The 24,742-nt window shown below is 44.3% G+C and overlaps 1 protein-coding gene across 1 annotated transcript in view; it reads right to left on the minus strand.

Annotated features, from left to right (window-relative positions):
• The window catches only part of LOC138288241 (transcriptional regulator QRICH1-like), a 261,954-nt gene extending 247,438 nt beyond the window's left edge, over positions 1-14,516 (minus strand). Inside the window, exon 1 of the mRNA XM_069229630.1 lies at positions 14,306-14,516. The gene's annotated coding sequence lies outside the window, so the exon portion shown is untranslated. The remainder of the gene's footprint in view (positions 1-14,305) is intronic.
• Between the last annotated feature and the right edge of the window lie 10,226 nt (positions 14,517-24,742).

Raw genomic sequence — 24,742 nt, forward strand, 5'->3', positions numbered from 1 at the left:
ACGTGTCTACCATGGAATAAACTACAGCATGCTCCCTGCCCCCACCCCCTCCCACAGCACTAAATCATCAGCATATTCGATAATCAGGATCACTGTTGGGAAAGCATGTTTTAAGTAGCAAAGAGCAAACCAAACTCACATTTGTGTTCTTCAAACAAAAGGCAGATCACAGGATTTTGAAAAACCAGAGCAGAATGAATCATGTGGGGCCCTTGCTGTGCACACAGCTAGAATACTGGAATCAGTTGAGCAAATTCACAAGAAAAGAGCTAGTCAGTAGACACCAGACATGGCTATGTCAGGACTGGCAGGTGTGGAGTAAATGGTCTTGATTTTAGAGAAAATGCAGGTGGTTCTGAGGGGAAGCCAAGAAAATGTATACATCCACAGGAAATTTAGGGTTCCAAGGTATGCTGCATTTACCAGCATCAGAGCAAAGTAGAAGATTTAGACTTGACTGAAAAGAGCAACCTACAAGACCTGGGAACTCTTATAATAAGCTGGGCTATCACAGCTGCAAGATTCCATGCTAAGATTAGAGGACAAATACCTGCAATTAAATAATGGAGATGAGAGAGTGGAGGCACAAGTTACCATTGACTTCCTACTAGAGGCCCAAGTGGACCTCAACATAGCAGGTTTAGGTCTTGGCTACACTGAAGAAATCCAATATATGAGACATGGAGTTGGTGATGGCAGCAAATAAAAAAGCGATTCCTCAAAGCGGCTATCCATTCCTAACATGACTTGATAAAAAGAAGAGAGAACTACTGGAGCGCAGAAAAGAGTTGCTTTACCTGAACATGTAAACCCAATGGTACATCTAGTATGTACTGTCACTTATGATGGGCAACCCTCCCTATTTTTTCTTAAGTGTAGGCGTGCAAACATTTTTTGCTAGAGATGAAGGTGAATTAGCTCAGGCATGAAAAGGTCAAAGGAATTAGCTTCATGGCATGGGGAGAGCTGGTATTATCCACTTTAAAATGTTTGCTTAGAATATTATGATTAATATTCTTAATTTTTGTTCCTGGGAACACAACCAGAGATTGAATCTTTAGTAGGGTCCCAAGAAGCAGTGGACTAAGTTCTATGATAGCAGCGCATTAGTCCATTTACTTGAACTGACCTTTATGTATACTCCTCTTCTCCATCCCCAAACCCTTCATTTTCCCGCGCTGAGACAGCGACAGTATGGAGAGTTGACAACAGGGGCATATTTTTTGTTGTTCAGGGCATTGATTCCCAACCTTTTGACTTCTGTGGACCCCCTATGAAAGCATTACTAGATCCTGGGGACCACCAACTAATCCTTATTGGAATATTGTGACCCACCCCACTGAGAAGGTACTGAAAGCTGGGGACCTACTCTGTTACTTATTTCATTTTCTAAGCAGTCGCGGAGCCCCTGAGGAGGCTTTGCCGACCCCCAAGGGTCCCCGGACCACAGGTTGGGAACTACTGGTTCAAGGTATATAAATTAGTTGAAATCTAGATATATCTTAAGAATATGTCAAGTGGGAGAACATACCAAATTGTATTTAATTTTTTATTGCAATGTATATTGTGCTTTTCTACCCCTTGCGAGGCCAAATGCATTTTCAAAGGGGACAAATGAATGTTGGTTGAGGTGCTCTTGACACAAAACACATATTGGTGTCATGAGCGAGGGTACAATTATGCTATTGCAGCCATGTAGCAGTGCAAGTTTGTATGAGAAATATACGAGATAGCTGTGTATGCAGACCAGTGGTTCTTTTCAGCTCAGCCCAGTTGAAATTATGTTTTAGTAAACTGCAGGATCTTTGTTGCCCATCAAGATTCTACACGATTGCTGATTATTTCTATGAAAGACGTTCCAGAGCTTACATGTTTGTACAGAGAAGGAACGCATGCACAATAGTGTTCTTTTCGAAAATGGTTGATTAGCAGGGCAGCTATTATAGTGCCGAGGAAACTCATTTGACAGGGGAGCCCAAGTTCGGGCTGTAAAATGTATGGTATATTTATTTTTCTGTTTTTTTTGTGCGTTTCTATTTTCTGTAATATACAATTCTTGCTTTGTTTATGTCTAATCATAAACAAGCATTTGCAATGCAATAGGTATCACATTGTCTTTACTTAGAGCTATTGGCATTGTAAATTCATACCTGGACTTTTCTTGCCACATAAATTGGCAACCCTGCCTCATAACTTCATCTTTTCCTGCCATATAATTCCAGTAGCCCAGCATTTATCTAAAGCAACTGCATTTACCTTCTTCCTCCATCTTATGATACAAATATCATATAAACCTTTATCAGAAATAAACTTTTGGCATTAGAGTTTAATGCTCAAAACAGTATAACAAAAATATAATTTAGGACGGATTGGAGGGTGAAAGCAAAGAGGTAGTCCGGAGGAAAGATAGAGAGGACAAGTGACAGAATAACGGTGTCATGGGCCCTAGAGTCAGAAAGGAAAATGGTTGACTGGAATTTCAGTAGGAAAATAGAGTAGTAATTGCAGTTGAGTGATGTCAATATGTCTATGGGCCCTGGTGCCACAGCACCTGTTGCTTCCTTGATAACTAGACCTCAGGAGCGAAAGCGGATGGGGCAGGAAAAGAGAAGCGAAAGAAATACAACAGACAAAAGGAAGAAAAAGGAGGAGTCACAAAGAAATACAAGAAAGAAGGAAAGAATGAGAAAATGAAAACACAACTAAGAAGAAATATAGCAAACATGTGAGGCAAAAGAAAAAAGGGAAAGCTAGTGAACGAAAGAAAGAGGAAAAATTATGAAAGAAGTGTGAAAAGAAAGAAAAAAATTAACAAAAGGGAGATGGTGAGAGAAACAAGCAGCGAAAGAACCAGAGCATGTATGTACTGACACATTTCACACAGACACAGAATGTGGAAACCACTTTGACACTTCGGGTCCCGCCAAGTAACTTGTGACTTCCACATACATATGGGAAAAGAGAGATTTATAGTAAAACCTGAGTGGAAAGATAAATATAAGAAAAAGACCAGAAAAAAGGAAGGAAGAAAGATCTTTTAAAAAAAAAAAAAAAAAGTGAAAGTACACATACCAACTCAAAAGAAAAACCAAATAAAAAAAAAGATCAAGAAAGAATGAAAAGAAGAGAAAACAAATAGTGAAAGAATGAACGCTTGATGAAGAAAAAAAGAGAGGCAGGAAACAAGGAAAGAAATAACCAAGTTTTTGCGAGTTTGAAAGAGGATGTAGGAAGAGGGAAATAAAATTTTAAAAAAAAGGTAGAGAAGTAGAAATAAACAGTTGAAAGAAAGAGCAAAGCTGTTAATGTGTGAATTCTAGGAGCTGGAAAGAGAAAGTTGGAGGAGAAAGAACACATTGAGAGTAAACAGAGTAAAGGATAAAATGGAGTGAGATAGGTGAAACAGACCCTCCCCATTAAAGAGGGAAGCTAAGAATAGATAGGGGACGTGGGGGAACCAATTCAAACAGAAGTCAGAGTATGGAACAGCAAGAGGCACTGCAGAGCAGCAGGAGGTGCATTAGCAGAGTTGTATGTGAACCCCAATTCAGCAATATTGGTGCGCATCAGATCAGGAAGGCGGGTATACAGAGCTGTGTCCCAGCCCAGTGCTGAAATAACAGAAAGGCAGCGGGTGAGGAATGAGAATCGAAGCGCTGTGTAATTCTTTGGATTGGAATAATGGGGTGTTGCAGGTTAGGGCTGTGGTGCACTGACACAGTTCTGTGTGGTCTACAGTACTGGAATAGTAACTGGCACACAAGGTCAGAAGAAAGGGATGTTAATGGAGCTAAGTGTGGTACCTAATATTGGCGTGCCAGAATTGCTGAGTGTTAGCTTGGAGGTGCCCTGGTGAAGCTGAGAGTGGGGCCCAGTATGGGAGTGGCTTTGCCTCTGAACCACAGATGTGAGGGGCATGTGTGCGAGCCTTAATACGAGAAGAAATGTGCACTGAATGTTAGAATTGATGGATTCTGGCAGGGCTGTGCTGGTTCCCATCAACAATGGCTATGGAAGTTAGACTTACGCTGCACTGGCTGAGCAGCATTTTGCCCTTTTGGGTCCAATATTGGCTTGGCAGTGGGACTGAAAATTAGAATTTAGCTGCTCTAGTGTGAGGGTTCCCAGTATAGGAAAGGAAGTGACCTCGCCGGGGTAAAACTAAGGTGCACTGATGGAGCTGCGCCCGAGGTTACAGTACTGGAACAGCAGTGTGTACTGACTATAAGAACTGAGGTGCTCCGGCAGACAGTGTGTGTGAGGTTCTGGTACAGCTGAGGGCTTGGAGTGTGTGAACTTGAGGTGCACTGATGGAGTTGCGAGTGGGATCCAAGTATGGAGCAGAAGTGGGCACTCTCTCTAAGGATTACAGAGTCCTGGCAGAGCTGGGTGCCTAGGCTATAAGCAATTAAAAGCGATCATCCACTCTAGGGACCACAGGCAGGCACACTTGGTAAAGAAAATCCAAACCAAGGAAGGGAAGGAGCCAAGCAGCTGAGAGAAGGTGCAGATAGCTCACAATGTCCAAATGTGACCAAGGTAACAGTCTGATTTATAGCCTTATTTACAGCTTAGAATGCTCTGCAAATCAAATGGGAAGCTTCCTTTGACAGGAGCAGGAAACAAAGTAAAACATTTTTTTTTTAAAGTCCCCTAAGGACCAGATGAACAGGGTAAAGCATAATTTTACAGTAGTTTGTCGCTGCTTTCACATAAAAGAAGTAGGGACAAAGAGGCATGCCTGACCACTAGCAAGCAAGGATTTTTAAATGAGACTGACAGTAACAAATGAAATAGCAGGAAGCACACAGAAGAAGTTTACAGGAGGTCGTATACTTACGCTTGACCTAAAAAAAGATGTAAATATAGAGAGCATGCTTGTTTCCCAATGGTTGCTTGAATACTATCTAAAAATTACACTTGAAGACAGAGAGAACAGTAGAAGGTAAGCCAGCAAGGTGACTGAGAAAACATGCGCTCCTACATCCAGTAACACAGTGGATGGAGAAGTTTGTTAGGGGAGCTGCCTTGCTACCCATGGAACCGGCAAGATAGTGATTAACTCTACTGTTTCAGCAATATCTGACTATAGAAAATCTATTTCCTTGGGACTCCCTAAATGTTTTAAGTCTTAATCTGTCAATGTGGCCAAAATGTCTGGCGACATAAATAAAGATGCTGACAGACTGGTCTGCTGACATCCTTGTTGAGAGCACACCTCTAGGGTTTTGGCATGCACTGCTGGCTACATATTTAGAAAAAGGAGCTTTTTCCTAGCATTTTTTGCAATGCTACGCTGAGGTACAGATTGGGAAAAGGGGCTTTTTCAGATGTAAAGTATCTGTGGTCAAAGCTTTCCGCAATTTAGACTCCACTGCTATCCTTCACTAATTTCTGGCACCATGAAACTATTTCAGGTACCAAGAATCAGAAAGGTAAGGCAAGGAGGAAGGTCATTTTCATATCTTGTCACCTCAAACCAGCACCTACAACACAGCATGAAATACTGAACTCTACACTGTTGCCCCAGGTGGGAATAAAAAAAGTGAATAATTTCTCAAACATTTGAAAGCGATATAAAATGAGCTTTGGTTTGGAATTTGTAGCAGGTATTTCGATTTGCCAATCATAATGCAGAAGTTGAATAGTTCTGCTTAGGGGGATAAGATAACCCTTTACTGCCCTCTCCCAGTACCACGGAGTTCCAATAAAATGAACTTATCTGATAAGCCTAGCTGAAAATGCATTAGCAATCAGAGGGAAACAGCTAGTCTTTTTTATTACTGCAAGGTGACTTTTGCCACTTACCCAAAGTCACTTCGTGATCACCATCTTTTTACCTATTTGCTATTCTTTGACCGATTTCAAGTGGTAAAAAGGCACACATTTTACTTTAACTTGATGTACTGTCATGACCGCATATCGCAACAAAGTAACATGTACCTTCCTCCCACCTGAACTGGGCGAAAGAAGCAGCTGCCAAAGTTTCGCTTTCAAATGTTAATGTTGGAAAAAAGTGGTAAATTACACTGGAACAAAATAAAATTGCCGGATGATTCTGTAACATTGTATTGTGGGACATTCAATAAACAAAAAACTGTTGGGTGGAGCTTCGGCCTTAAAAACTTCGCTCATGACTCAGACATTTATTCAGCTACCACCAAATACATTGTAAATAATGATCAAAATCAGGTGGCTGCAATTTCCTGTATAGCAGAGGTCTGCAAGCAAACTGGGAGACGTTCCATACCAATATGGAAATCTCTACCAGTTAACCACATAATACATGTGAATAACGTGAATGCAAATAATGTGAAAAGGCTGGTTACCAAATTGCGCTCTAAACTATCAGTGATGCCCTATAGCTGCAAGAGAAAAGACCCCCGATTACTTCAGTTGTGAACTAGGTGAAAGGGAAAGTCACTCTAGTGTTTTATCAAAGCTGAAGACTGCTCTGCGTATTCTGATTTTAAAGCATGACATCCCACAAATGGAATTCAAATGAAAATCACTTAATTATTTGTGCAGGATAGAAAATTTAATCAGTGTTAGTAATTCCTATGAAAAATTAGGATTTGCATAGCCTAATGCTTAAAGGGGCATCAACTGAAAGGGACTATATTACGTAGAGAGCTGATTGGCACATTTATGAGAACTGTGATGTATCATGGGAATTAGAAAACAATAAAAATGATTTGGATTTGGATATAAAAGACAACATGTATGGCAGCCGCTTAAATATACAAGAGTTTAACAGCTCCTGGGAGATTAATTCGAAGGTAGGAGTGATCAGGTATAGCATCTTAAACTCGAGTTGGATGAATGAAGAATACAAATGGAGCAGAATGAGCACTAAAAAGAAAACTCTAGTACAGGGGTGGTCCCAAGTAAGAGTGAAGAAGAGTAAACAGTTATATAAATTAGAAAAACATACTTCTTTTATCTAGCCACTAGTTATCGTTGGTCTGAGAACCAACAAGAGACACCTTGCTCCCCTGCTGGGCAGGTTGATGTGATGATGACTGCACACAGAGAGAGTAAGAACTAAAACATTAAGGGTGAGGTCTGAGGGGGAATTCTCGAAAATCCTATACATTTTTACTAGTTAGGAAAAAAGGAGAACCTTAACATAACAAGCACTTGCAATGCAATGGGTCTTGCTTTAACTCAAGTTAAAGCTATTAGCATTGTAAACTCGTAACCTGACTTTTCTTGCCACATAAACTAATAATTAAAAGTAAAACAGTTTCACAGCAGTGTGCCGATGGCCGCTATGATTGCAAAGCAAACACACAAAAGGAAACAGAAGTTCGCTTCCAGTGAAATGTATTGGCCAGAGTGCAATTATCCATGTAACCTTCAAAAGTGCAATTATCCATGTAACCGGCAAAAGTGCTAAAATCCATGTAACCGGCAAAAGTGCTAAAATCCATGTAACCGGCAAAAGTGCTAAAATCCATGTAACCGGCAAAAGTGCTAAAATCCAAGTAAACAGCAAAAGTGCTAAAATCCAAGTAAACAGCAAAAGTGCTAAAATCCATGTAACAGGGTTGATGTCATGCAAAGCACTCTACTAATGCCCAGAGAGATTGAGCTGCCTACAAAGTAAAGAGAAAAATAGTGCAGAAATCATATTGAAAACATGGAGCTTCGTATGTTTTCAGTAGTTGGCACGTGAACTTGAGGTGGGCTAAACACTGTGAAAAAGCATGACGTGTGCATGCCTTTCACTAATTAAATCAAGCTAATTTTAAAAGGCAAGCCCACAAACCAACCAAACTGATGGGCTTGACATGGGCGTGGTTAAAAGCCCACAGAGAGATTACACCAGGGACAGAGTGATTTGCGCTCAATCCTAAAAAGGCAACGTTGCTGCAGCTAAGTAGCATACCAAAAAATTGTGGGGTAAAAATCCATAAGGTTTTGGAGTCATGGCCAACTTGGAAGCTCACAGTGCACAGAGTGAGTGGGCATATTCTTCCCTCTGGTATCTTCAACGTCCCAGAGTATTCAAAGACTGGGGTCTTGGGAGAGGTGGTAGCATTACAAATAAGATCTGGAATTAAGACATATCAAGCCAATTAGCAAGCAACTCAGAGAAATGTTTGTTGCTACAACGCAATATCTATTTTGCAGGGTATAAGGCTCCTGATCTGAAAAGGATTTCTTCAGAAGTACTAAAAGATTTTCAGGAATAGTAGGATCCATTCATTTCTACCTCCTTTTTAGATGTATCTGCACATCAGACCTGTCCAGCCTTATGGATAAATAGTGTTATCCTTCCTCTGTATGAGAAAGGACCAAAGAAAGAGTCCAGATCTTACAGATTGCTTAAAATAAGTAATACTTACTGCAAATTATACTGAAAAGGGATAAGAAAGAGGAGCACAGTATCCTTTATAATACGGAGGGGGGCTTCCAATCAAGAATAACCACTACTGATAAACGTTTTGTCTTTCTACACATTGTTCACAAACAGCAGAGTAAATAAATTGCCCCTGTCTAAATTTTCTTGTAATTTAGGCCTGCTTTCAACTGGATCACCAGAGACAGGCTATGGAATAGGATGATAAATATAGGCATGGACTAAGACTTTCTATCCATAATATATGAGATACAATACTCCTTGTAATACATTACAAGTATATTGCAAGTCATGGCAGAGTTCTCTGATATTATTACAGAACTCCTCTGAGGCTGAAGCCTGAGTTCCTATGTAAGGTTTTGAAATGAACTCTGAAGTGACTTGCAACAATCTTTCAAAGTTTGGCTGAGAGTATTTTATTCCTTATTACTCATGGTCACACAGTGACCCTTCCCACAAACTGCTTAAAAGCTTGGTGTGTTACTCTTTCACCTGAAAGTGGTAGTATGGTTGCAGACAAGAAAAAAAGTCAAATATGTAGTGCAAAATTAAACACACCATAAACCAGTTAGTAGTTTGTTGTAGAAAGGTATTAGAATCAATGTAATGCAAGTCAGATTAAAAAAAAATGTGTTGTACATTAAAATGTGTAAAAACAGCAGAGAGATTCAATCTTTCCCTTAATCACCATGCACAAAATTAATATGTTCCATTAAATATATCCTTTTGCTGCTGATCACTGTTCGTTTTAGAAAAACAAACCAGAAGAATGAAATCCAGTTCTCATTATGTAAGCTACAGCTGCAATAGTGCTCAGTGACCTGCCTTTTGTCTTTGTTGTCATCTCTGGCAGGAAACATTATGATGGCACAACTCAACTGTTATACATTTTTACAGTTGACCTGCTCTTCTTTTCTCTCCATACATTAATGATCTGTATAGTATGGTGCTATCATCAAACAAAGGCTATGCCTTCAATTAAGGGATGTATTTATTTTTAAATAATGCTTTATTGTTTTGAACATGTTAACACAGTAGCCTACACCCTACACCTCCCTCCTGTCTTAAGAGGAAGCTAGCCTCTATTTGCATTACAGATACAATATGCCTCATACGCCCTTTCGTATAGAAATATGAAACACAGTATCAATGACGGTTGTCACAATGACCAACTTGTTTTACAGAGGAACATCAATCAGTGTTCTCTATATCCTCTGACTGTTCTGCTTGGCTCTTATCATTTGACTCTCCTTGCTCCAGTGCTAGGTCCACTAGATGCCACTCTAGGATACTATTCTGCAGTTTCTAGGGCACTTCAATTTCCAACCATGCTATATGAGGACAATTCTCTCATGATGGCGGGCACCTCCAAAAGGCCTACATGCAAACCTTGTGCCAAAGTGGCAGAGTTATACAATAAGCAAAATGGCTTTAACAAAACAATGTCTCAGACAATGGTCTTTGGGGAAAAGATAAAAAATCCAAAGCAATCTCTTCTGGAATGTGTACAATTAGAAATGTGCTCCTTCCCTTATTTAGGCCATACAATATCTGGGTAAATTGAGTTGGAAATTACATGTCTGAAATGGATTTGTAGAAATAGGAAGCATCATACAAATCAATCCTCAACACAACCAGAGGATAGCAACAAATAATTTTCCCCACATTGACAAGGTGGTCAAAGAAGGCAGTCAGTTCTCACATCGGGCAGAGTTATGGGGAGTGTGAAAAGTGTAAAAATCTCGACCTCCATGACATGCGATTTCGGAAATAACTGCTCCACTGATCCAAAGACTGCTCCACAAATGCCCTGGAACTGGTCTCAAAATATAGTTCTACTAAAAAAAAAATTACCCCTTTGCTGCACAGAGCTTCACATTTGTGGCCAAACGCTTAGCCATCATTCAATTATCTGTCCATGAAGGACATGGAATCATTCAATTAGCTGTCCATAAAGGACATGGAAGAATATGAGAAACTAAGAAAGGCATCAAGTTTACAGAAAACTGGGAATCTCCGACACTCCTCTTGGCTCAGTATTTACAGTAAAGTGCCACAGCCTCACACCAGATTCAAATATAAGCATTCTGTGGCAAATAAAAAAGAAAGTAGTGGACCAGTGTTTGGTATCAGCCCTTCAGGCACTAGAAAAATGTGGCATTTCTATACTAATAGACTTGTTTCGTGTCTCACTACATTCACAACATGAAAAAATTGTTTAATCTGCAGACTTTCTGCACTTTCTAGGAATGTTCAAACTGTATCTACATATAGACACAAATATGACCTTAACTGCTCTTCTCTGATTCATAATGTGGTACTGTAAACTTACAGCCAAAGTGTTGGTGCTGCAGGGGGTTGGGACTACTTGTCCCAAGGACAAAATAAACATGGAAATGGTCTTTGACCCCAAAGAATATGTCCTGGGCATCGAGCTATAGAAATTTCACACCCCTGTGGGAAGTGTTTGGGTGTTGTACAAGGGTGACCAAAGAGCTGCTATCTTGGCTTGGAATGTAACACATAACAGTCTCATTGAGTAGGTGTGAGAGATAGGCATGCAAACGGAAGAGAAGAGGGTGACAGGCAAAAGAGAAAGGGATCTACCTGAATGGTCTGAGTTAAGGAATCCAATTTGTGGCAGGCAGACTAAAATATATAATTAGCTATGCAAGTGGTGTGTGTGTGTGTGTGTATATATATATATATATATATATATACACATATATACACACACACATATACATACATACATACACACACACACACACACACACACACAAACACATCAAATTAGAGGGTAGTCAGACACAAGAGGCCTTACTGGTCTCCTTGTTGAAATCTGGGAAAGACTCAACCAGCCCAGCATCTTAGGGTCCCAATGCCATCCTGAATATAGATTATACAATCTTGAGCAAGATCCTAGGCAGCCGGTTCTTCCACGCCTTATCCATGCAGATCAAAACAGATTTATACTAGGAGGATGCACATTGCTCCACACCAGGAGGCTTACCAAATCATGGCAGTGGCACAGTGATACTAGCCTTGGGCTGCTGCCTTTGTCTTCGACAGAGAAAAAGCATTTAACTCCCAAAGTGGAGACTACCAGTTCATGGTCCTTTGGGCCCCACACCATCAAGGTAATTTGCATGCTATACGCAGAACCCACTGTTAGAGTCTGTACTGGGGGCCTAAACTCACAACCTGTAGTGAATGGTAGAGGTGCCAGACAAGGTTGTCCTCTTTCTTCACTCCTCTTCGGCTACCAAAGGAGCCCATTGCACCCCATGGACGATTCTCTGGGAAGGCTTGGCGAGTTCTCAAGGCAGATAAGTTTCATGTCTTTTCCTTATAGTCAGACAATATACTTTTTTTTATTTTAAAGCTCTCAATGCTGATCACACTACCATCGTCCACTTTGAAGGCTGAGTGAATTGAATTAAATCCTGCTCATTATTGTCTCTCGCTGTGAACCTAGTTCATTTAGACCTAGGAGAGGTTCTGATACAGTGGGAAGATAGATCCTTTCATTACCTGGGTATTCAAATGCTCTAAGCCTAACTAGGGGCCAGATGTAGCAAATTCCGGATTTGTGACTCGCAAATTGCGAGTCTGAGTGACTCGCAATTTGCAACTCGCAAAGCCGGATGGTGTCCCTGACACCATCTGCGAGTCGCAAGGGGGTCGCAAAGGATCACCTCATTAATATTAATGAGGTGGGTCGCAATTTGCGATCCCCTTGCGAGTCGCAGCACTCACAGAGATGGTGGCCTGCTGGAGACAGCAGACCACCATGTCTGTGACTGCTTTTCGATAAAGCAGTTTTTTTTTTTTGTAATGCAGCCCATTTTCCTCAAAGGAAAACGAGTTGCATTACACACGAAAAAATTAAACATGTCAGAGGACCACGGCCTGCTCTGAAAAAATGTTTTCAGGGCCAGGGGAACCTTCCCTTTTGCGAATCGGTTACTACCAGTGTGACACAGGTGGTAACTGCGAATTGCTTTGCGACCGCAGTCATAATGCAATTCTGCATCGCGATGCGACTCGCAAATAGGAAGGGGAAGACCCCTTCCTATTTGCGACTCGGTAACCAGGTTACCGACTCGCAAAATGGGAATGGGCATCGCGATGTGCTTTTTGCATGTCGCAAACAGCAAAGTTCGCTGTTTGCGCCATGCAAAAAGTTTGCTACATCTGGCCCTAGATCTTTAAGACAATAACCTTACATCCCTGGTGACTTCCATTCGGGCATAGGTCACCTTCTGGTACTCTCTCCTGATTTTGGCGAAGGGCTATATAGCCCTCTCAAAGGGGGTGATGCTCCCTTAGCCCCTCTGTCACTTCACAAATTGCCCAGACATAACCTGGCAGAAATTATTTCGGGACATTAACAGATTTTTGAACGACCTTATCTGGCACAACTGCCATGGCCAGGTAGCTTTATCTAAATAAATTGCAGCTTTCGCCAGCCTTAGGGGGGCGGGGCACTGAGCAATTCAAACTTTATTTCCTGACTGTTCAATTACAATGGCTCTCCCTCTGGCTAGCGGGACTTCTTTTGGAAGTTACTAGTGATCTTGATCTCCCACTTGACCAGCCTGCTTCTCTGGCTCTGGGACCCACCCTACGAGGAGACCGCCCTACCCCGACCAAATACAAGTGGCTGTACATAATATGGCTAGAGGTTGTTGGCTCACTAGGGACCTTCCCCTTGGGTTCCCATTATACCTCTACTGGGACTCAACAAATCTATGGAATTTTCTTGGAGGCCTTGGACACGTGTCCGATGCACCTCTCCAATGTCAGACCTCAAACATGAATTATAAAACTGTTCTAACCACTGACCATACTGGTCAGTGGTGACACAGAAAATATTTAAAAAAACACAGGGTTGCTGCAGTTGGACAAGTGGAAAGCAGGGGCCCTAGCCATATATAAAAGGCCAAGAGGTCATAAGGCAGCCACGCATTTCATGGGCATGGCTCTAGTACTCGCGAAACAAGCAATTACCTTGAAATGGAAATGTGCGCAGTCTTCTAAGAGTGCAGCGTGGAAACTCACAGTTGACCTAGGGGCCGGAAAGGAAGCAGATGGGGGCAAGTAAAAATGTTCCAGTCGCGCATACCACATTTGTTTGTTTATGAAAATCTTTGATAAATCACTAGATATTTATTTTTCCATACAGGACTGCTTAATTTTCTCCTGCTTTTTGCTGCCAAATGAGTCAATATTTTGGCAATAAAATAAGAAAAAAAGCACATCAGCTACTTGAAAAAGGAAGCAAGGTTTAATTTAAGATCATGAAAAATGTATCTAAAATATTAATTACAAATCTAAAATAACGTGATTAACAAGTTTTTGGAAAAATTCCAACTGGGAATTTCCTCAGAAACACAGATTACAACATATACAGACACTGAAACTTTTCTACAAACCGCTAACTCCAGTTATTCAACAGCGTGATGGGATTGCGTATATTATTCAATTATTTAAAAGTCAACAGTCTCACGCACAAAGGAGAAAGTACCATGCGGCCTGACCTATAGATAACCCCAAAGACTTCAACTTGGCTCCTGACAGTTGCGAGTACGAAGTTTGGCAGCCTGTACTGTCATTTGTTTACTATTTTTTACACCAAGCACAGAACTACAGGAAACTGGGTGCGAAAGTTAAACAGGACTGGAAATCTCAGAAGTTTTGTTGCACAACAAAACGCTAGAATTAAACGCTACTGCTCGAAGTGTCACGCATGAGGCAAGCAAATGGTACACAAAAGGAGACCGCACGTATAAATACGTCACAAATACAAAGAAGTGAAAACTTGGTAAGTGTGAAATAGTGCTGTTTCCAGGTGGTCTCTAGGTTGGGGCTGCGCAGTGATGGTCACTGGGTGCCTACACAGGTCCCATTTGCCAGCCACAACCCCAAATCTTTTACCTTCCTCTTACTTCCCGGACGTGCGCGGTTTCCGGGCGGCTCTCCGGCGCGGCGCATCTACGGGGAGGTGGAGGGAGAACGGAACGGAAGGACCTTGACGTGGAGAGGCTGTAGACGGTCGTGGAGTCTGCAGGACCCGTCTGTCAGCGGCGGCTTAGCTCGGCGCTCCTGGCTTCCATCTTGTCACGAACTCCGAACTCGCTCCGCTGGCAGCCAATGGGGGCGCCGCTGCCTCAGCCCCCGGTGCCGGCAGGCGCGTGACGCGGCGCGTGTGCGTAGCACTGAACGGAGAGATGTTGTGTGTCTTGGGTGACCAAAAGCCTCGGATTTCTACTGTCACTCGCGGACTGTCCCGGTGGCCCCTCACTTTTCTTAATTTTGAAAACATTGTCACCTTTTTGTGTGATTAAGCTCAGGTTATTCAAAGGTTTGCCCTCGTTTCACAAGCGCCTTGCAGGACTGAAAACAGTTAAGTAATTTATCTGTTTCTGTCAGCCAGCACCGGAGGAGGAGGTCGGCTGCATGCTACAGCAGAGTGACGATATGGTGGGGAGGATTGCAGTGGGGCTCAGGCTGGAAGTCCTGCCATAGACCGTGTTAAGTAAATGTAACCTAGCCTTGTAAGTGTGTGTGTAGGTATAACCCAGCGGAGTAATACCTACACACTCATGTTTTTTTTGTTTTTGCTTGTGGGCGCTGTGGGTTTTGTTGTCAAAATATGACTTTTAACTTGTTCGAAATATGCGAGACCTATTGCATTGCAAATGCTTGTTGTTTGGTGTAAATCCGTTCAGTAGTTTTTGAGAAATTAAAGATCCAAATTTGTATGTATAGGGATCCAAAGGCTCTGCGAACCCTCCGATCTGATTGGCTGCCAACACTTAACCAAAGAAGTGTTGGTAGCCATCTTGGGACTCAGCTACAAGTAAAACAAGCATTTGCAATGCAACGGGTCTCGCGTTTGCTCATGTCAGAGCTGACAACGTTGTAAACTCCTAACCCGACATTTCACCTATCTTCAAAAGTGCATTTATGTACCTTACCTGAAAAAGTCCAATTAACTATGTAAAGCGCTCTACTTCTGCCAAGCGAAATCGCGCTAGTAAATTAGAGAAAAAGTAGTCCACGAGCCGGACAGAAAACAGCAAGCCTCTCATGTTTTCTGTACTTGGTCGCTGCGCTCGAGGAGGGCTAGCCACCGGAAAAGGCATGACATATGCATGCCTTCGACTAATGAAAGCAAGTAGGTTTTAATAGGCAAGCCCACGAACAAATGAAAAAAACTGACATGAGGTCGACAGGGCTCCGAGCCCTTTTCAAACTACTACAGCGTCTCGCTGCGATACGCATGCGCAAGTACATGCATCGTAGGCTCGACCCTAAAAATAAGAAAAGGAGCCAGGGTAGAGTCACTCTGACCCTTTAGCTTTTGTGCTGGGTCCCGTTTTTTAAAATACATTTTTGTCCAGTCATGGCTGATCTGCTGAAAATTCAACAAAAAAACAAACACATGCTCCCGCGCTTGCTTTAACTGCAGCCCCAGGTGGTCCATCTCCTGGAGGCATTTATATTATGAATGGGGGAGGGGGTGCTCTGGTTCCCCCGCAACCCAAGGGACCACCACCTCCCCAGGGCACTTGTTATAAATTAGATGCGAAGGGGGTGCCCGGCCCCCCTCGCAGACTCAGGGGCCACTGCCTCACCAGGATACTTGTTATGTATCAAGTGGATGGGGCCACATGACACCCCCTCAGCCCCAGGGACCACTACCTCCCTGGGGCAAATTTGAAAATAGAAATGGTGTCTGATTCGTAACCCTGCAGCCCGGGGGACCTCCACGGGGCTAATTGCAGAGTTGGAGGGGGTCCCCGCGCAGCCCCTCTCAAGTAGCCACAGATGGCTCTGGGGCCCGCCACCCCCCAGGGCCGGCGCCTCCTATGTTCTGGTGGTGCCCACTCCCGGGACATAGCTGTTTGCATTTGCGTGGTGGGAGCTGACAGCATTTTGCAAGAGAGAGCTGTCAAACAGCTCTCCTTTGAGGAAAGCAGAGTTTTCATCTGTCTTCCCTGCGTGCAAATATGCATGCGGGGAAGACAGATGAAAACATTGCTTCCACATGCAGGGAGCTGCTACTTAAAGCAGCTTTCTGCTTGTGGGAGCAATTCCGCCTCCCACAGGACATGGGTAGCTGGCTAGGCCTGGGGGGACCTTGAGGTTCCGCCCTCGGTCCTGTCACTCTCTCTCTCTCTTTTTCATCATATATTGGGTTGGAAAAGTGAGAGAGAGAGAGAGATAGTCATTGCAGTGGTCTCACCATGCAATGACTACACAGCACAAGTCATCTGTGGCATAATGGTTAAGGTCACACACACTCATAATGAATGTTGAGGGTTCTAGTCCAGGTGTGTATGTGGTCATTCCCTACTTTAATTTGTTTTCAACATCAAAAGTTGTAGGTTCATTGAAAAAGGTAATCTCACTCTTTTTCATTGACAAATGCATTTTTCTTTTCCATTTGTCCAGAAATATCTTATTTAAAAATGTCTCTTTCTCCATCTCACTCTCTTTCTCTTGCTATTTCTCTTTATCAATTTGTTTCACCAGCTCACATACCCACACAGACCCTTATACACCCACTCACAGACCCACTCACACTCATGCACCCAATCACAGAACCACTCAGATCCACATGCACCCACTCGCAGCCCCAGTCACACTCTCACACACCCACTCACAGACCCACTCAGACCCTTGTGCACTCACTCACAGACCTACTGAAACCCTCATGCACCCACTCAAAGACCCACAGAGAAAAGGACACACCCACTAAGACACTGATGTACCCACTCTCACAGCCAGACAGACACTCTTGCACCCAGAAGTACCCTCTCCCGCCTATTCTCACACACAGAGAGACCGACCGCTGCCAACTCCTGCCACGCACGGCCAAAGGGCCGTGCACAGCGTGAGGTTGGGTTGTTAGGGGGATTGGTTGCAGGGTCTGGCCGCAGGCTGTGCGTGGCAGTGGTTGGATTAACGCATTGTCATGAAAATTACTTTGCATTAAAAAAAAAACCTAAAAAAAAAATTAACTGAAAGGTATACCTATAAGTAGGAAGTAGAATTTTTTTAAAACATAGAAGTTCACTTAAAAAAACAAAGGTTAGAGGGACGTTATAGTTACCTTAGGGCATGAGTTATAGGTACTTTAGATAACTCTACGATAACAGTTGAATTTCTATAGTGTGGTAAGTTTAAAATGTGAGCCTAACTATAACATCCCTGTAACCTTTGTTTTTTTAACTGAAAGAACACACACACACCACAGACACACACACACACACACACACACACAATAACTATCACTTGTGATTGAATACATTCATAAAAACATGGCAACATTTTATTTTTCAGGGCTTTACCTAAAAAATCTAATTGTTTTGTCATATATAAATAGCTCATTATGTCCTAGGAGCACACAGAAAATGGATCATGATGATAATGTTTTTCTTAACAGAAAACTATAGAATATCAAGTCCACGGGAAGGGATTCATAGATATCCAGCATATTGCTGAGTGCTCACAAACCTTAAGGGTCAAGGAAACCGCACATGATTAACTAAATTTTAGATGTCAAAGATCCTGCAATGTGGTCAGATTGGAAAGCTAAATTGGGATTACCTAGCTGAACTTCATCACTAGGCATTATCTTCTTTGTATGTCTGTGCAATAATAGTCCCCAAAGGTATGTCATGTGATTATAGTAATGTTCTAGTGCTGTCAGAGAGTGTAATGATAGTCATTTTCAAGCCCTTGTTGAGATAGTGCATGATTAGATTGATGCACAAGTCCTCACAGCTTTAGGGCCTGATTTTGAGTTTGGCGGATGGTTTCCACCGTCTGCCGAACTTCCGACGGGGAAGCTGCAACCAGACTGGCTACCACCCCACCAGGCCCATTAAGAGTTTCCCGCTAGGTCAGCAGGCGGAAACCTACGTTTCTGCCTTCTGGCATGGCGCCAAACAGCCTACAGCATTGTCTCCGGCTCGTAATAGAGCCAGCGGCAATGCTGCAGGATGCTGCAAAGCAGACAATGAACATTGCGAGGGTGTTTGCCGGGCGGGGGGGGGAGACCTGCACTGTCCATGCCAAGTGCATGGTCAGTGCAGTGCCCCCCGGAGCCTCCTGCACCTGATCTCTGCCAGCCTTTTCATGGCAGTGCTACTGCCATGAAAGGCTGGCAGGGAACGAGGTCGTACTCCCCAGGGCAGCGCTGCTTGCAGTGCTTGCCTTGCAAATTAGGACCGCCACCTACCGGCAGACCGTTGGGATCCCTGATCCTAGCGGAGCTGGCGGTCTCCCCATGACCCGACAGCCAGGGTTAAAATAATGCGCTTGGAGCGACTGCCATCCGCGAGTCTGACGGTAAAGTGACCGCCATGCTCATAATGAGTGCCATAGTGTTTAACTATAGTGTAGGAAGTTGGCTCTGACTGTACTATTTCAAAGTAAGAAATAGCATGCACAGAGTCCAAGGGTTCCCCTTAGAGGTAAGATAGTGGCAAAAAGAGATAATTCTAATGCTCTATTTTGTGGTAGTGTGGTCGAGCAGTAGGCTTATCAGAGGGTAGTGTTAAGCATTTGTTGTACACACACAGGCAATAAATGAGGAACACACACTCAGAGACAATTTCAGGCCAATAGGTTTTTGTAAAGAAAAATATCTTTTCTTAGTTTATTTTAAGAACCACAGGTTCAAGATTTACAAACAATACTTTAAATGAAAGGTATTTCACTTAGGAACTTTAGGAACTTTGAATTAGCAAAATAGCATATACAGTTTTCACACAAATGGCAAATAGCTATTTTAAAACTAGACACAGTGCAATTTTCAACAGTTCCTGGGGGAGGTAAGTGTTTGTTAGTTTTGCAGGTAAGTAAACCACCTACAGGGTTAAAAGTTGGGTCCAAGGTAGCCCACCGTTGGGGGTTCGGGTCAACCCCAAAGTTACCACACCAGCAGCTCAGGGCCGGTCAGGCACAGAGGTCAAAGTGGTGCCCAAAACACTTAGGCTTCAATGAAGAAGGGGGTGCCCCGGTTCCAGTCTGCCAGCAGGTAAGTACCCGCGTCTTCGGAGGGCAGACCAGGGGGATTTTGTAGGGTACCGGGGGGGACACAAGTCCGCACAAAAAGTACACCCTCAGCGGCATGGGGGCGGCCGGGTGCAGTGTGGAAACAGGTGTCGGGTTCGCAATAGGTTTCAATGGGAGACCAAGGGGTCTCTTCAGCGATGCAGGCAGGCAAAGGGGGGGGGGGCTCCTCGGGGTAGCCACCACCTGGGCAAGGGAGAGGGCCACCTGGGGGTCGCTCCTGCACTGGAGGTCGGTGTAGGAGGCTGGACTGGCTTGTAGTGAGTACCTAGCACCAGGCCCAGTTATCCCTTATTAGTGTATAGGGTGTCTAGCAGCTTAGGCTGATAGATAATGGTAGCTTAGCAGAGCAGCTTAGGCTGAACTAGGAGACGAGTGAAGCTCCTACAGTACCACTAGTGTCATATGCACAATATCATAAGAAAACACAATACACAAATATACTAAAAATAAAGGTACTTTATTTTTATGACAATATGCCAAAAGTATCTCAGTGAGTACCCTCAGTATGAGGATAGCAAATATACACAAGATATATGTACACAATACCAAAATATGCAGTAATAGTATTGGAAAACAGTGCAAACAATGTATAGTTACAATAGGATGCAATGGGGACACACAGGGATAGGGGCAACACAAACCATATACTCCAAAAGTGGAATGCGAACCACGAATGGACCCCAAACCTATGTGACCTTGTAGATGGTAGCTGGGACTATTAGAAAATAGTAAGGGTTAGAAAAATAGCCCACCCCAAGACCCTAAAAAGTGAGTGCAAAGTGCACTAAAGTTCCCCAAAGGACATAGAAGTCGTGATAGGGGAATTCTGCAGGAAAGACACAAACCAGCAATGCAACAACAATGGATTTCCAGTCGAGGGTACCTGTGGAACAAGGGGACCAAGTCCAAAAGTCACAAGCAAGTCGGAGATGGGCAGATGCCCAGGAAATGCCAGCTGTGGGTGAAAAGAAGCTGCTACTGGACAGTAGAAGCTGAGGTTTCTGCAGGAACGACAAGGGCTAGAGACTTCCCCTTTGGAGGATGGATCCCCCACGCCGTGGAGAGTCGTGCAGAAGTGTTTTCCCGCCGAAAGACCGCCAACAAGCCTTGCCAGCTGCAAATCGTGCGGTTAGGGTTTTTGGATGCTGCTTTGGCCCAGGAGGGTACAGGATGTCGCCAATTGCGTCTGGGGACAGAGGGGGCGTCGAGGAAGACAAGGAGCCCTCTCAGCAGCAGGCAGCACCCGCAGAAGTGCCCGAAACAGGCACTACGAAGATGCGTGAAACGGTGCTCACCCGAAGTCGCACAAAGGAGTCCCACGTCGCCGGAGGACAACTTAGGAGGTCGTGCAATGCAGGTTAGAGTGCCGTGGACCCAGGCTGGACTGTGCACAAAGGATTTCCGGCAGAAGTGCACGGAGGCCGGAGTAGCTGCAAAAGTCGCGGTTCCCAGCAATGCAGTCTGGCGTGGGGAGGCAAGGACTTACCTCCACCAAACTTGGACTGAAGAGTCACTGGACGGTGGGAGTCACTTGGACAGAGTTGCTGGATTCAAGGGACCTGTCTCGTCGTGCTGAGAGGAGACCCAGGGTACCGGTGATGCAGTTCTTTGGTGCCTGCGGTTGCAGGGGGACGATTCCGTCGACCCACGGGAGATTTCTTTGGAGCTTCTAGTGCAGAGAGGAGGCAGACTACCCCCACAGCATGCACCACCAGGAAAACAGTCGAGAAGGCGGCAGGATCAGCGTTACAGAGTTGCAATAGTCATCTTTGCTACTTTGTTGCAGTTTTGCAGGCTTCCAGCGCGGTCAGCAGTCGATTCCTTGGCAGAAGGTGAAGAGAGAGATGCAGAGGAACTCGGATGAGCTCTTGCATTCGTTATCTAAGGAAATCCCCAAAGCAGAGACCCTAAATAGCCAGAAAAGAGGGTTTGGCTACTTAGGAGAGAAGATAGGCTAGCAACACCTGAAGGAGCCTATCAGAAGGAGTCTCTGACGTCACCTGCTGGCCCTGGCCACTCAAAGCAGTCCAGTGTGCCAGCAGCACCTCTGTTTCCAAGATGGCAGAGGTCTGGAGCACACTGGAGGAGCTCTGGGCACCTCCCAGGGGAGGTGCAGGTCAGGGGAGTGGTCACTCCCCTTTCCTTTGTCCAGTTTCGCGCCAGAGCAGGGCTGAGGGGTCCCTGAACCGGTGTAGACTGGCTTATGCAGAAATGGGCACCATGTGTGCCCATGAAAGCATTTCCAGAGGCTGGGGGAGGCTACTCCTCCCCTGCCTTCACACCATTTTCCAAAGGGAGAGGGTGTAACACCCTCTCTCAGAGGAAGTCCTTTGTTCTGCCATCCTGGGCCAGGCCTGGCTGGACCCCAGGAGGGCAGAAGCCTGTCTGAGGGGTTGGCAGCAGCAGCAGCTGCAGTGAAACCCCAGGAAAGGCAGTTTGGCAGTACCAGGGTCTGTGCTACAGACCACTGGGATCATGGGATTGTGCCAAATATGCCAGGATGGTATAGAGGGGGCAATTCCTTGATCATAGACATGTTATATGGCCATATTCGGAGTTACCATTGTGAAGCTACATATAGGTAGTGACCTATATGTAGTGCACGAGTGTAATGGTGTCCCCGCACTCACAAAGTCCGGGGAATTGGCCCTGAACAATGTGGGGGCACCTTGGCTAGTGCCAGGGTGCCCTCACACTAAGTAACTTTGCACCTAACCTTTACCAGGTAAAGGTTAGACATATAGGTGACTTATAAGTTACTTAAGTGCAGTGTAAAATGGCTGTGAAATAACGTGGACGTTATTTCACTCAGGCTGCAGTGGCAGGCCTGTGTAAGAATTGTCAGAGCTCCCTATGGGTGGCAAAAGAAATGCTGCAGCCCATAGGGATCTCCTGGAACCCCAATACCCTATGTACCTTAGTACCATATACTAGGGAATTATAAGGGTGTTCCAGTAAGCCAATGTAAATTGGTAAAATTGGTCACTAGCCTGTTAGTGACAATTTGAAAGAAATGAGAGGGCATAACCACTGAGGTTCTGATTAGCAGAGCCTCAGTGAGACAGTTAGTCATAACAGGTAACACATTCAGGCACACTTATGAGCACTGGGGCCCTGGCTGGCAGGGTCCCAGTGACACATACAACTAAAACAACATATATACAGTGAAAAATGGGGGTAACATGCCAGGCAAGATGGTACTTTCCTACACAACCCCCCCCAAACGAAGGACAATAAGACTAGCGATGACCTGATGAGTCTTCATTGTCTAAGTGGAAATATCTGGAGAGTCCATCTGCATTGGAGTGGCTACTCCCAGGTCTATGTTCCACTGTATAGTCCATTCCTTATAGGGATATGGACCACCTCCATAATTTAGGATTTTCACCTTTCATTTGTTTTAGCCAAAGTAGAGGTTTGTGGTCTGTCTGAACAATGAAGTGAGTGCCAAACAAGTATGGCCTCAACTTCTTCAGTGCCCAGACCACAGCAAAGGCCTCCCTCTCAATGGCAGACCAACGCTTTTCTCTAGGGGTCAACCTCCTACTAATAAAAGCAAAAGGTTGATCCTGGCCCTCAGAATTAAGTTGTGATAGGACTGCCCCTACTCCTAATTCAGATGCATCAGTTTGGACATAGAATTTTTTAGAGGAACAAGGGCTTTTCAGGACAGGTGCAGAGCACATGGCCTGCTTCAGCTCCTCAAAAGCTTTCTGACAGCTAGCTGTCCATAATACCTTCTTAGGCATTTTCTTGGATGTGAGGTCATTAAGAGGGGCTGCAATGGAGCCATAGTTCTTAATGAACCTCCTGTAATACCCAGTGAGGCCTAAAAAGGCTCTCACCTGGGTCTGAGTGGTAGGGGGAGCCCAATCTACAATAGCTTGGATTTTCCCCTGAAGTGGTGCAATCTGGTCCCCACCAACCAGGTGTCCCAGATAAACCACCTTCCCCTGCCCTATCTGGCACTTTAAAGCCTTGATAGTGAGGCCTGCCTTTTGCAGGGCCTCCAAAACTTTCCACAGGTTGACCAGGTGATCATCCCAACTGGAGCTAAAGACAGCTATATCGTCCAAATATGCTGCACTAAAAGCTTCCAGCCCTTGCAGGACTGTATTCACAAACCTTTGAAAAGTGGCAGGTGCATTTTTCAATCCAAAAGGCATTACTGTGAATTGGTAATGGCCTCCAATGGTTGAAGATGCTGTTTTTGCTTTTGCATCTTCTGATAATTTGATCTGCCAATACCCTGCAGTCAAGTCAAAAGTGCTTAGATACTTGGCAGATGCCAGTGTATCTATGAGCTCATCTGCCCTGGGTATAGGGTGAGCATCAGTTTTGGTTACCTGGTTGAGACCTCTGTAGTCAACACAAAACCGCATTTCCTTCTTTCCATCCTTGGAATGAGGTTTTGGTACAAGTACCACAGGAGAAGCCCATGGACTTTCAGAGTGCTCAACCACTCCCAGTTCTAACATTTTCTGCACCTCTTGCTTTATGTAGTCTCTGACATGGTCAGGCTGCCTATAGATCTTACTTTTGACAGGCAAGCTGTCTCCAGTATCTATAGTGTGCTCACACCAAGAAGTGGTACCTGGCACAGTAGAGAAGAGTTCAGAAAACGGACCCAGGAGATTTATGCAATGGTCTCTCTGCTCAGCAGTGAGACAATCTGCCAAAACTACACCTTCCACTAGAGCATCTTGCTCTGTGGAAGAGAAGAGATCAGGGAGAGGGTCACTCTCTTCTTCCTGTCCCTCATCAGTTGCCATGAGCAGGGTGAGATCAGCCCTGTCATAGTAGGGTTTCAGGCGATTGACATGGAGCACCCTAAGGGGACTCCTGGCAGTGCCTAAGTCAACTAAGTAGGTGACTTCACCCTTCTTTTCAACAATTATGTGGGGTCCACTCCATTTATCTTGGAGTGCTCTTGGGGCCACAGGCTCCAAGACCCACACTTTCTGCCCTGGTTGGTACTGAACCAAAACAGCCTTCTGGTCATGCCATTGCTTTTGTAGCTCTTGGCTGGCCTGAAGGTTTTTACTGGCCTTTTTCATGTACTCAGCCATCCTTGATCTGAGGCTAAGTACATAATCCACAATATCTTGCTTTGGAGCTTTTAAAGGTTGTTCCCAACCCTCCTTGACAAGTGTTAGTGGACCCCTAACAGGGTGTCCAAAGAGGAGTTCAAAGGGGCTGAAGCCCACTCCTTTCTGGGGTACCTCCCTGTAGGCAAAAAGGAGGCATGGTAAAAGGATATCCCATCTCCTGCGGAGTTTTTCA

The sequence above is a fragment of the Pleurodeles waltl genome, chromosome 4_1 (assembly GCF_031143425.1).
Source record: "Pleurodeles waltl isolate 20211129_DDA chromosome 4_1, aPleWal1.hap1.20221129, whole genome shotgun sequence".
Classification (NCBI taxonomy): Eukaryota; Metazoa; Chordata; class Amphibia; order Caudata; family Salamandridae; genus Pleurodeles; species Pleurodeles waltl.